The sequence below is a fragment of the Balearica regulorum genome, chromosome 17, assembly GCF_011004875.1.
Source record: "Balearica regulorum gibbericeps isolate bBalReg1 chromosome 17, bBalReg1.pri, whole genome shotgun sequence".
NCBI classification, from domain to species: domain Eukaryota; kingdom Metazoa; phylum Chordata; class Aves; order Gruiformes; family Gruidae; genus Balearica; species Balearica regulorum.
In genome coordinates, this window is record NC_046200.1 from 12,472,474 (window position 1) to 12,486,588 (window position 14,115).

General features: G+C 42.1%; 1 protein-coding gene across 3 annotated transcripts in view; it reads left to right on the top strand.

The window, feature by feature from the left end:
* PXN (paxillin) overlaps nucleotides 1-14,115 on the top strand; it is a 49,766-nt gene that overhangs the window by 4,620 nt on the left and 31,031 nt on the right. The gene's annotated exons all lie outside the window — the stretch shown is intronic.

Sequence of the window (14,115 nt, forward strand, 5' to 3'; positions counted from 1 at the left end):
ATAGTGTGACTTCCCAATAGGCTACTGCAGTTTCAACACATTTTTCCTTTCCTCTGTAGGAGGATTAGAAGTGAACTGCAAAGAAATTCTGAAAATGATCTGAATTTGTGTCTGTTTTGTTCTTCTGAGGTGTTAAATGTATTGGCACAACCAAAAGTTAAAGTTGTGATCTGGTTGATAAAATAGAACTGTTTGTCTCAGCAGCTTGATTTCATCAAGTCTTAGTTACACCATGTCTTTCTCAATTTTTGTGCAGTCTTTCAGACTGGACAAGATCTGATTATCTAACAGTAAGCAGTTGAACAAGGAAAGTGAGACCTTTTCTCTCTCTAAGCTTTTCTTTGGTGTACAAAATTCACCATGGAAAGACACACCGGCCATTTTCCCTCTGCAAATCATTGTTAGCCCCCAAATTGCTCACTTATTTATGCATCCCAAGGTGAACGGCTTTAGAAAAATAAGGGAACAATGCGGTGCCGATACAACTCCTCTGAAATAAGTGAAACTTTTGAACTAAAGTGAGAGTTGTTTGTTTTTCTTTCCTCATTATCTATGGGTGGATTATCTGAGTTGTGGATTAACTGTGCCATGGATACAGACGTCTGCGCTGGCTCTGTCCAGAGTCAAGCTGGTCCGGCAGGACTTGTTGGTTCAGGCACAATGCCATGTGGACATAGCTGCACTGCTTCCAGGGCCAGTTTTGGCCCAAAAGTAGTTTAGCATTGAGCCTGAGCTAATACGCCTTGCAGGTTCAGAGCTCATGTCACGTAAAATCAGTTTAGATATTTCCACACCATGCTTCTGAATCTGTGTGGTGCAGAAATGACTAGTGACTGATGGACCTTGCTGGCCGTGAGGGAACACCTCATAGAGCCCATTGGTGTGTCTGTTCTTAACTCCCTGAATTTATCAGAAATCTCCTCCCTCTTCCTGGAGCTGATGGAGTTAATCAATGTGTACTTGTGCACTGTAAAATGGAGGTCCAGAAGTATCTCGATTTCATGCTGCTTTCATGGAGAGGTTAGGAAACATCTGTGAGAATGGATTTGTGTTGCTTTGGGGATTCGTTTGGAGTTTCAAAAAACTTTGTTGCCTTTTTTTTTCCCCCCTCAGTGTTGAAGAAGTGGTGTTACAGTGCACAGCTCACACAGGAAACTTGTAAAGAGCTCTGCAGACGGAACTCGTGCACCCTGTTGAGTTGTGGGAGCCTCCATGGCACAGGGCACTCGATGCTGGATCTGCGTATAAACTAGAATATTACATTGTGGGAAGGGGAGGAGATGGTGAATTCGAGCAGCTGACCAGACTTGTCCAGATTGTCTTCCTTGAATCTCTCTAAGGAAGCACGTTTTGCGGATGTGCTTGGAGTTTGACAGGAAGCTTGCTGAATGACTTTGCCCTTCTGCAGTGTTGTAAATTGGCACAGAGAGTAAAACTTAGTCCTAAAGAGTGAATATCCAAACTCATGGCTATTGTCCCTTTCAGGGGATTACCAAAGCACAGCGTGTTGTTGTTACATGCTGTGCTTTCAGCACACAAGTGACCAACCACACGTATTTGCTTCAGACAATTTGAGATATTGAATTAGATGTTGAATTATTCTTGTTTCTGTGGTGCTACCTTGTCTAAGTAGTATGTGTGAACAGTCCATGAGGATCTGCTGGGTGCAGAGGAAGAAACCTAATTCATGCAGCGTGTCATGTGTGTTATGGTTAGAGAGTGGGAGAAAGGAAACTTTACATTTGCTTTAGTCAGATACTGTTTGATTTTGACTTTGAATGGTTTTTACAGACTTTTTCTGAGAGGGGTTGTTTGCAAACACTACTGTGAAGTCTTTTTTTTTTTTTTGATGACTTTGAAATTCTCACTTCTCTACTGCTTGTTTTTTTTTTTTTTTTTTTTAAGGCTTCAGAAAATCCTTAACTGGATTTTGCAATCAAAAACCAGCATTCACTAGAGCTTGTAAAAGATGTTTTACAAAGAAATTATTTCTGTTGAATAAGAACGTATTTATGGCAGTGTTTTGGCTGTGCATGTAAATTAGACTGTAAGCTTCTTATTTTAGGTGTGCTTGCTCACTTCTGGAAGGATTTTTCTTTTGCAGAACGTTTGTCTAGCAGTGTGGCTTCAAAATTCCGGGCACAAAGGTTCAGTGGCACAAGAGATTTTGCTTTAAAAGTTGTTTCCCTCTGTTTTAGGAACTCTAACCCACCCTCTCTTCAGGGCTTAATCCTCTCAAGACTGACTTTAAAGGGAGCAATCCTGCCATTGATTTTTCATGAGAGCGTGGAAGGAGATGCATGTGTTTCCATCTGTCATCTCCCCTAACATTTGGAAGATTGCTGTAGTTCTGCAGGGCTGTGCTGTCCGTCCCTCTTTTGAGGGGGGTGCTTGCCTGCTTCTGACTCAGCTCCTTCAGTTTGGAAGTCATATGCAGTTATTTGACTGAAAGTTTAGTGTGAAATTGCTTACGGTCAGCTACGCCCAGGAAATGGTATTGGGGGAAACGCTGGTAAAGTAATTTGGTCCCTTGGCTTTCTACTGGCTCAGGTTTCTGAGTCATTCCTGCTGCTGGGCGAGAAGACTGTAAACAGAATTAATACTCTGCACAATGGGGTTCTGACTTGTTTCAGCTTCTTAGCTGTCCTGACCCCTCGTAAAACAGGGACTTCATTGTCCTGAGCGACTCAGACAGGGAGTCCTCTGCCTCGAGCAGTGTGCGATGCAGAGAGAGGCTTCTTTTCTTGTTGCTCTATTTCCATGGAAAGGCTGGACTCTGTGCTGTCTTTAGCTCCTTTGTCCCTCGCTGGGAGAGGTCAACTTATCCCAAGTGTTCAGCTGCCCTCCTGGTTAAAATTGATCCTCCAACACCATCTCTACCACTAGATAAAGAAATGGGTAACTTCTCATACATCATCTTTAACACTGTCTGTCTACTTGTTCTTGCTTTCCCAGGAATCATGGCACTTTAATTTCTCCAGATCCTTTTTTCCTCACCTCTTTCCCCTTGAAGTGAATTTATTTTATGAAACGAGATGTGAAACTGCAGAAATGATGGATAAAATTCTGAAGTCTGTCAGCAGAGCAAGCAGTAGCAATGCACTTAGATCAGAGTTTTTCTGATCTACTGCTCAGACAGACATGTATAAATTCCTTAAGTTAAATCAGTTAAGTGCAACTAGGGGGAGGAAAGCCTGTCCATGGCCACAGAACAAATCTTTTGGAACCAGACTAATGTGTTAGTTATGATATCCAGGATCTACTGCAGCTTTGGAGAAAGCCAGAACAGATTCTGAATTCAGTTGCATTGTGCTAGTTGAAAATCATTGCGAGCGAATAGGATCTCTGGTCCCAGTTTCGTGCTCTGTGCCTCGGATTACGCCTCCCTCCCTTTGTGTACTGATCTTCTGTGTCCCTTTTTGTCTGATGCGGAAGCTGTTAATGAAGATGCTCTTCTGCTCCAGCTGCCTGAAAGTGAGACATTGTCTGTGGGAAGCTTCCCCAGGCTATGATAAGAAGTTGAGGTTTAGGGAATGAGTTTCTTGCTCACTTTAGCCTGTCCTAACTAACTTAGGTTTAACAACAAGCTCTGGAAGTACAGGTTGTCGTGACTACTAGGCTATTATATAATGCTAGGTAGGGAACCGGAGACTTTGGGGTCCTGTTCTTGCTTCAGTGTTTGTAAAATCTCACCGCGTGTCTCATCTAGTTTCAAATTGTGCTCAAAAATCTTGTGTGCTTGCTGCTTCCTTAGTATCATGCTCCAGAGCTAATTGGTTCAAATTTTTGGTCTTTTGGAAAACCAGCTCTTTCCCCCAAATTGAATAAATGATTTGGCATTAGATCAATAAGTTTGAACTGTCTCACTCTGTGACAAGATAACAAGATGTAGCGCCTTGTAGAAGCAAGTAGTGGCGCCATTCCTTTCCATTTTGGGCTGATGTTAAATGGATTGGAGAGAAAGTGGAAGTTGTGATTTTTAAATGGGTTGAACCTGATTTAACTGCTGGCTGCTGTCAAGTGTATTGTGTTCCCCTCCCTCATCTCCTTTCCTTGTGTCCACGATAACTGTTGGGCAGTTAGCTGGATCAGCTGATTCTTCTGAAAGTCTGGATTTTTTTTTTACACGGGCAGTGGGCTGGTAAGTAGCTGAGGCCACCTGTCTAGCTGTGCCTTATGTTTAATGTAGCATGAGGTAACCATTTATCCACAGCCTCAAAAACTTTCCCTGACTTTAGGCATATTGTTTCTCCGTCTGTGAAATAGGGATAGCTCCTTACCTGCAAAGTACGGTTAATGTTTGTTGAGATCTTTGTGTTTCTGAAATAGCTTCCAGCTGAATATATCAGAATAGTAACTCTTTCATACTTCTCTGGTCACCACTGCTGGAAAAGCTTACAATGGCAAGTTTGAATTAGATTTATAAGTTTTTATTCTCTTCTCAGCCCTGTTTAATGTTCCCTCTCTGCCTTTCTCATTGCTCATCCTTTCTTCATCCTCTGTTACGACAGGCTGTGAGTAGGGAGAAAAGATTTCCTTTCCTTTCCAAGTTCCTTACAGTAGTCCTACTCTAGTCTTTCCCTTTACCACAGAGCGTCATGAAGTCATTCAAAGAATGTCATATGCTAAAGATACACCATAAAAATAGGAGGTGGGTGATGACTTTCTCGTATCGCTCTTAGCTATTTTTCTCATTCGTGCTTATTCTCATTGCAAATGGCCCCAGAGCAGGAGAAACCAACTGGCTGGGGACAGTCTCCCTTGATTGACTGGTGTTAAACTCCATGCTTTCTCTTCTGTGTGTGTATGTTTTTAAATCCCGATGAAGCAAACTAAGTAGACGTGGTAACTGGAGTGCTGTGGAGCGTTTGGTGTTGGTGTTTCAGTTATAGGAACTTGAGTCCCTGAGGTTATGTGTTTGTGCTGTTTAGGAGTCTACTAAGCTCTTTTTCTGCTCATCTAAATGCGGCTTTTTCTTGTAGCAGACAGTAATTATTCTGAATTTACATGGGAAATTTATCTAAGCAGTTTGACACCACTATAAGCTGAGGATCCGAGAGAACTTATGGCAGAGCGCAGGGGGGGACAGCCTGCATTGTTACTGCTTGGCTCCTTTTTCCCTGTGCTGGACTGTCTCTACGCTGTGAACAAGTTTAGTTCAAGTTCTTTAAATGATGATGGGGTCATCTAAAGTCTTCAAATGCAGTTTTTCATGCCGCTTACTATCTACACCAAACTTGCATATGATGGCTTTGCTGGGTGAGCTGCTGAGTATGTCTGGCTGACAGCATGCACTGGAGCATAGCTTGATTTCTTATTTTTACTGTTTATTGCATGTGTTTAAACCTCTAACATTTTGCAAATAATGTGACGAACATCAAAACAGTAAATAGTGCTCCAGGGAATAAACTTTCTGAATGACACGTTGCATGGGGAATTGTGCTTTAAACTGCTCAGCTATAAATCAAACTGTATGGGGTCTCCAGGAATAAACCAATCCCATGTTTTTGTCACAAAATTGAGCTGGCAGACAGAATTAATCCTGTGTCTGTCTAGATGCCTGATAGGATCTTGCTTTATTTCCATCCCTGAAGAGCAGTGAGCAGAGAATTTTACTTTGTGCTATAGGAAAGTTTGTGGTGGTTCAAGGACTGTGATTAGGCTGCGTTTTTCTAAGAGCAGGAGGGAGCAAAACAAGCCAGAAGTAGAAAAGGTCATGGGCAGGAGGGCCGTAAATGATTTGCCATGGATTAGGGGCTTAATACTCCCTTGTTCTATTCTCTTTCATGGTTCTAAACAAGTTCAAGGCTTCTCTCTGAAAAGATTTCTTTTGGGTTGGAGCCACTAATTTCAACTGGGTCAGACAAAAGAGCCTAAGGCTATCTGCACGGAGTTAAAGTTACCGGTGCCCCACAAGTTGGAATAAGATGATGGCCTGGGTGGTCTTCTCTGCTCCTCATCTTCTTTGGCCATTAGTTATGTCTGCTGCTCCCCATTCCTCAGCACTGGCAGCTGCCTTGGGACTAGGGCTTTTTTTGTTGCTGCTAGCAAATTATCCCTTTTGGGTGGAGGTGGTCGACGAGAGTAAGATGCCTGGGAGTAGTACTTCTGGATTGCAGCTCTTCCTCTGTTCGTTATGGTTTTATGTGGGAGACTTTTCTTGGGCTGTGTAGGTCTGGTTAGGCAGCGTGATACACAGCTGGAACTATTCTGCCTGGCTGCGAGCAGCTCCAGCAGTTAGACAGGATCCCTGCAGAGAGCTGGAGCACTGGGGGAGGGAACGAAATGCCATTTCATCCACGTCATGAAATCTCTTATCAGTGGCCAACTCAGTGTTGTGGGTGGGTGAGCAGTGTTGGCCAGAAGAAGCTGCCTTTTATTTCTGCTGTGAAATGTGAGGAGCTCAGCGCTGTCAGGCTGGGTGCTGTGGAATGGCTGTATGGAGTCTGGGATGAATTTGTCAGTCAGGTTCTTATAACCCTAAGTTTGTAGTTTTCAGTCTATCCTGCTGGTGCTTAATCTGAGATTTGCTACTTGGCTGTCCTGAGCAGTTCCCCTGGGCAGTGCCTCACAAGCACAGCTGCTCTGGCATGCTGCTCCCGCACTTCTTAATTGCTTAAATCTGGCGCCTCCAGCACCTTCTGCCTTGGGATCACACTTAAAAGCCTTGGCCATGTGCATTACAGATAAAATCTGTTAGGTTATCATTATTCTTTTCTGTAGGAGTTGGTTAAGGGCTTAATTTGTTGAATGCTACTTTACCATCAAATGTGAGGGAGAAAACTACATGAAATGGATCACCATGGTATGACTTAGGGTGATGTGAAATTCCCAGACCTTCAAGGCTGTCTGGATCTGCTAGAGTCCTCTGATTGCACTGCTTAGGTTTGAAAACCGCTTTGGGTGGGATGGAATAGCCAGTGTGATGTGAGGCATTTGGTGCCGCTTTCTGCAGAGCGGTATCGCTCTGGTGTGATCCTCTTGTTGCAGAGTTGGGAAGCTGTTTGCATGTTGGGGAGGAGGGTTGAAGAGAAGGGGCTGAGGGTGGTGCAGGGAGGAAGCTTTATGTAATTCTTGGCTGGCTTCTGAGTAATTGTTTTAATGAAATGGAATGCAGTGTATTCAGTGCTTGCTTGGCAGCAACAGCTATTTTTTTATTTTCTATTTTTTTTGGGGGGGGAGTTAGTCTATTTTCCAGCTGCTTTAAGCAGTTAGGCTTGGATTTGTCACAGAGATAGGAGTGGAATATTGTTCTCAGTGAGGGGGCAGGCAGTTGGACCGCTCTGTGTGTGTGTGAGACTGTCTTTGTACATTTAATGTGTAAGTGGAAGAGCCTTGTCCCTCTGTTTCTCTATGGGTTGTGAATGCTGGTGTGGTTCTGAAGTGGATCAGATTAATTTTCAAGTACCCAACAGTAATGGGACGATAGTGATGTGAGTAGGTACATGTACATATAAAATATGTATGCATCTAGGTACTTGATAGGAAAATGAATCAATTTTTCACTATGCCCTAGTTCAGTGTGTAGCAGGGAAGAATATGATGAGTGGAGACAAAGAAGTCAACTTAATTTTCAGCAAAGCAGAAATGTAGGAGCTGGGAATCTTGACATCTGTACACTAGTGCAAAATATTCTCTCCAATTATTTCAGATGATTGTTGACTTTTATCATAGGATTGACGGAGAAACAATCAGAGATCATGCTGAAAACCCTTTTTTAGAAAGTAATTTCAAGAAGAATTTATTTCATGTACCTATGAAAAGGAAGTTTATTCTCATGCTGCTTCTATTTCAGTATTGCTGGCATTTCCATTTTTGGTCAGCACTGGAGATTGGTCTCTCTTACTCATCTTCTCAAAAATCTACTTTCTCTTTGGTCTTTGTAATATTTATTTTTAATTGCAGTTTTCTGTGGTCATGTGTTCTCTTGTGAGTAAAACACCCTTCGGTTGACAGAATAAATTTTTTGTCTAGTAAAACAACAACTTCCGTGCAAGGCACTGAAATGAAGAAACTGTCATGTGTTTAATTGCTTTATTAATACTGCTCTTGGTAAAAAGAAATCCTCACTATTGCTGGTGACAAAACAAGCAAGAGACTTGTGACTACTACTTCTGTCATGAAGTAGTAGTCATGCCAGATGATAGGTAGAATGATAGGTCGTCTACCTTCTCACAGGAGGAGGAGACAAGAAAACCTTAAATGTTCTCCAGCTCTTCTCCATCCGCTGGCTACAATATATTTCAGTTCTAAAAATGTTAGTTTTCTGTCTGGCTTTAACAGTTTCCTTTCTTTCAGTGGGCCTCTTTCATGACATTGTGAAACTCTTGGGCCATGTTCTTCTGCCAACACTAAAAAAATAAAAAATAAAAAATGCAGAGCTGTAGAGCCATCAGCAATTTCCATCAAATTACCACCCACATCTTCTCCCAAAGTAGACCGGGGGACCAGTTCCCATATTAATTTCTGGAATATTGTACTCCTTTCATTCCTAGAAAATGCTTTTAAGTAAAAAGAAGCTGTTTTAATTAGATTTTTAACCATGTACTGCTTGGCCCTTTGTACTCTGTTGTCTTTCAAAGATGTTGCTTGCCCACTGTCTGTAATTGGGTTATCTTTAAGTTTTAGTAGAATGCTCATCAGATTGAAAGCTTCATTTTAGAACTTTCTACCTATTATAGTTATAACTAGTACAAAGATCCACATGACTGAAAAATGTTAAATATTTTGTTGTCATTTCCCCCTGCCCTGCTCTGTGAGTTTACATTGTGCTTTTGGCAGTGCTTTGTGTAAAGTCAATTGCTGATGATGACATAGACTTTTTGGCTTATAAAGAGTTTGGTGTTGCTTCCAGGTCTGCTCCCACTGTGTTGCAGAGAACCCCTGCAGAAACGAAAACTTCTTAAAAAGAAGAATCCACCATTTTGAAAGTACTTCCTTAGTAATTAGGTTTTTAACAAGCCAGTTAAACCACATACCACATTTGACAAAAGTTCCTTTTTTTTTAAAAAAAGGGAAACAACTTGCCTCAGAGTGGTTGGCAGATCAAGCCAGCAAGTCTTTTTAACTTGTCTTTATTTATATCTCAATGTACTAACCTTTTATTTGGTATCCCCAGTATCTGGGTGAGATTTGCTGGGACTTTCTCCTTATAGGCACAGGCTTTTCAAACTTGAGATACCTTGTTTTTTAAGGGTAGATTTGCATTTGTTGAAGGTTCTTTGCATTTATGCTCTTGGGAGAAAATGCTTGTTACTTACTGAATGGGAAGTTGCTGGAGTTAATGAAAAATACTCTCTTAAAGGACTAAAATCTCTTAAGTCTGCATTCTGATATCCCATTTAAGAGCCTTCAGGATAGGAATACCTCAGTAAGATTGTACTAACTGTGGATACAATTGCATTGTTTGTACGATTGCACTGTCTCGTTAGTGTCTCTGTTCCTTATTGCTGGAATCCTCCTTTTGCTGATAGCCAGGGCATTTTACATCTCATCAGCAGAATTTGTGCTTCTAATGTTTTTAATGAATTCAGAATTTTTACTAATATTTCTGTCCCTTATTTCATCATCTTTATGTATGTCTCAAATTTTGTAACTGGCACTTTGCCTGGATGGGTCTATATTCAGATCTGTTTATGCTGCTTGGATAGGATTTCCACTGTTTAAAAGATGCTATTTTTTTCCTCCCTTAAGTTTCATGTCTTCTTGCATAACCATGCAAATTTTACCCTTCCCTTTATTGGTTATAGGGTCCACATGCTTTCCTGTTTCTGTTACTTTTTAAAAGGCAGATAATTGACTTAGAATGTGTGAGCTCCGACAGTATTTTGTCTCTGACTGTGTCCAAACCCATTTTTACATATGCAGATGGTAGGATCATAGTGATCTTTAGCAATCTTATTCTTGACTATGGTTATCTGTGTTGCAAAGGTAAGATGCTGGGGTATCTGACATGGTGGTCCTGCTGGCAGTTGAGTAAATGTAAAGGGTTGCTGCTGCTGAAAGGGGGAATGGCTTTACTTTCACTTATCCTTACTCCTTTTCTGCTCCTTTGGCTATTTGGACATACCCCTTCCTTCTTGCTGACTGCTGTGCTCATCTCTCTTTTCTAACCCAAAAGAAAACAGTCGTCTTTTTTTTTGGCTGGGTGTATATTCTGTTGAACTGGTTCACAGAGGGGCCTTGTGGGAGCCAGAGCCAACACAAGTAAGTGGCAGCAGCACATGTCTGGAAGAGGGAGTAAAACCCTCTCCATTTTTGGCAGTGGTGAACTGTTAATTAGCCTTTCTGCATCTTGTGAAACTGTATCCTTCACTCTGTGGTGCTCCCTGTCCAGTGGAACTCCTGTGCTTGGTTCCTGTGTAAACCTGATGTAACATATGTTCCTCCCCTAGATAAGTTGGAATCAGCAGTTCCCAAATTATGATCTCCAAGTCATAAGTATTCTATAGCTGTTGTAAGGTGTACTCTTAAGTGGTCAAACTTACACACTTGTTGTTTTCACCTGAGGGCTCTGGAGCGCAAGTAAACAAGGGTTGCTGTTGCCCAAAGATGTGGAAACCAGCGCTGTGTGTTCGCACTGTTCTGATTTGCCGCTGCTTATGGCACTAAGCTACTGCTTAGAAGCTGCTCAGAAGAGTTATCCAGTACTGGATTAGCATGTGTTGTAACCTCAGTGCTGCTTATGACAAATTTCAGTTCGAGTCAGACCCAACTGCCTACAGTTATGCAAATCTCAACCAAATACAGTCCACCCGGGGCTTAAAAAATGCCCTTGTCTACCCTTTATTTCAGTGGGCATGTAAAGGGCTGCTTGGTAGTAATTGGGTGCCATACACCTCTGCACTTGGCAGCTTTTCCTGTAGTCTAGGGCTGAGCAGGGTCTGGCACACAAATGGTGGCAGTGTTTTTCACTCTGCTCTACTGTTCTTGTAGTTGTTACTGTTCTCAGCCTGTCTTTTCCAGAAGGTGCGAGAACAAATTGCTCAATTCAGGTTTCCAAAGAGCGTACTTTCGTACTGAAGGAAGAAAGCTAGTCTGCTGGAGAAGACAGATGAATAACTTTCCCAGTAGCTCTACGTGCTGCTAGGGAGGAAGAATAATAGGTAGATGGAGTCTTTCCTTTTATTGCGCAAGGATGGCAAGCCAACTTTTGGCAAGATAATAATTATATGGCATCAACCTGACATACCTGACATGGAGAGATCAGCATGGATTTGGAGTGGCATCCGCTGTAGCAGAATTGTAGGATACGATGCATTTCCTGGTACTGTGATGCTCTTACTGCCCACTGGCGCTATTTCCATGAGTGTTTGCCTGACTGATCAGCCAAGGGACTAGAAATGTCTTGAGCCCTGAGCTTCTGTTTTTTTCCTTTACCAGAGCTGTAGTTTAAAATCTATAGTATCTTGTTTCCTGCTGTTTCTATAATCATCCTTGGACTCTTTGCTCTGTTTAATGGGGGTCCCTTTTGTACTAGATTTGTTAGATGTTTGCAAAATGCCAGTGCGCGCTGTGCGTTGACCTAGTGCTTGTGGAGTAGCTGCATGCTCATGTAGCAGGAAGGATCTGGTTCCTCAGATAGCTGGCTTGGCTGAGCCCCTCTTCCTGTAGGAATACAAGGGAGCTGGTATTTTGATCAGAGGCCTTGGCCTTGGGAAATTGTCCGTGAGGGGTCAGTTCAGTGGCTGCTTGTTTGGTTTTCATGAGTATTTTTTTATGTGTTTTGGCAGAGCAGAGCAGATCTTGTTGGACATTTGAATGTTGATCCCAATTTCTAGAAACTTGCTGAGGGAAGCCAGCAGCAAATAAATGGGGAGGGTTAACTTAACTATTTTGTGTGCCTAAATATAAATAGAGGACTAAAAAGGTTATTGTATTGGTGGCTAATGTTTTTAATTTAAATTTTTTTTTCCATCTAGGATGGCTGAAATCCAGCCCAGGTCAGTACTGAGATGGTATGAACTGCTTAGTTGCTTGTGTAAAACGTTTACACTCACTCTAGTCTGTTCCTCCCACCAAACTCAGCCAGGTTGCCATTTCACTCTTGTTCAGTTGGAGTGTTGCTGTGTTTGAATAGAGCTAATGTCCTTTACTTTTGTCTGAATCAGCTCACCTCCCTCCCAGAGACAGTCAGGTCAATACTGGCCATTTGCTAATGCCTTTGTCTGGGACTTCCTGGAAATGCCTAAAGATCTATTTGCTGTCAGGCGGAGATCAGAAATAGATCTCGCACAAGAAGAGCCACTCTAGGAGATGACCGTCAGAGGCTATACTTACCTTCCTTGGAGACCAAAGCTGTTTCCAGTTTGGCAGTTGACACACAGGGAGAGAGATGGAGACTCTCTAATTTGTGCAGCTTGTTGCTCCTCATAATCTTTCATAGGGCTAACTATAACTGCTCATAGGAACACCAGTCTATTTGCTTCCAAAAGGAGAGGATTCTGACAAAAGACTCGATAGCAGGTGGAGCTTATAGCAGGCTGCAGAGTCAGACCGAGAAATTCCAACTTAAGTATTTTTAGTACAGGCCTGAGAGTCAGACTTGCTTTCTATTCTAATGTAACGTGGACTTGCCATGTTATGTCGGGCTGTTCAGGGCTGCATATCAGTTCTCCATTTCTGAAAGGTAGATGATTTTTTTATGTTGTCAAGGAGTTGTGAATGTTAGGGGGTGAGGATTCTGGTTTGTGATCCTCCTTGGAATTCAGGTGCAGTGGCTGCAGACTTCACTGCCTATAGTTGCTGCAGGTCACAGCCTGTTATATCAATAAAAAATTGAATACGTGGAGGTTTAGCTTTAGGGTGTGGAGCTGTCAACTGCTGTGACTGAAAAATGTGGCTGAAAATGGCTTCCACTTCTGCTATTAGTGCTGTAATTTGTGGGTGGGACAATCATTTGAGGACAGCAGTATTTAAATCATGGTGGTCTGAATCACTGGAGGTCATGAGTTGGAGTACTGAGTAAAGTAAAAGAAAAGTAACTTTTCTTGTGCAATTTCCAGCTTCTCTGTTCAGTAAACCAGAACCTGGCTTTGTGCTCTTGAACATTGTACAAGTGTTGAGATTAGCTCAGCCTACTGCTTGTGCATGCGCTGTGTCACAGGATGTGCCGGAGCTATGACTTGCAAACCCTTTACAAACTTTTCCTGACCCTTCTGAAGATTGTTCATAGAGCAGTGGAAGAATTTTTTGACTAAGCTTATCCATCTTTGGTAATTGTTTCCTGTTGTTCAGGACTCAGTTTGAGAGTGTAGTGAATCTGGATAGAAAGGAACCATGCAAGGGATTATTTTTTCTTTTAGCTTCCCACGAGTGTGGGTCATCCATGAATTGCTATACAGAGGCAGTCAAGGCTGGCGTAGCTGGGGATCTGGCATTCTCAGAAGCCTTTGGTAGCTGTGAAACTGAAAACATTTATTTGTTTAGTAAGCTGGAACATAAATTCAGTTTAAGGCACCAGGTCTTAGCATAGGGTGTTTTCTCCTGGCATGAGCTGTTTGCTGCTCAGGACTATAAACAGAGGGAAGTAAATAGAAGATGTCTCTTCACTTCAAGTGTGGAGAAAGTCATGCTATAAAAAAGAGGATGCTGAATATGACAGGAAATAACCCTTCCCTTCCATCCTCCCCAGCACTTTCTGGAAATGAGAAATAAAGGGGAGGGAGGGAGCAGGCTCTGAAACCAGAGATGTCACAGTGCTGCAAGTCAGTTTAAGTACTCTTCTTGGAGGCAATATGTGAAGAATACAGCAGCCAGCTTAAGTTGAATTTGTATGGCTTTGATTTGCTCTGTGCTGTCTGTCCTTAGATTTTTCAATGCCAGTAAGAGTTTGTTCTTCTGGTGTTTCCATTGACAGCTTCCAAATGTGATAACCATGGCAATGGAGTGGACAGCTTAGGTTAATTTGAAGAACTTGAAAAGGTTACACTTAGTTTAGCAGCTTGTTGGCTGAAACCCAAAAACCCCCATATTCAAACTGTATTTTGTTTGGAAATTGATCTGGTAACCTCACTGTTCTCTTTTTTTTTTTTGAGCATCTCATATATCTCTTCTGAAAGAAGATGATACTGAAATCACAAATCACTTCCAGTGTGAGGATGCTCAGCAAACCTA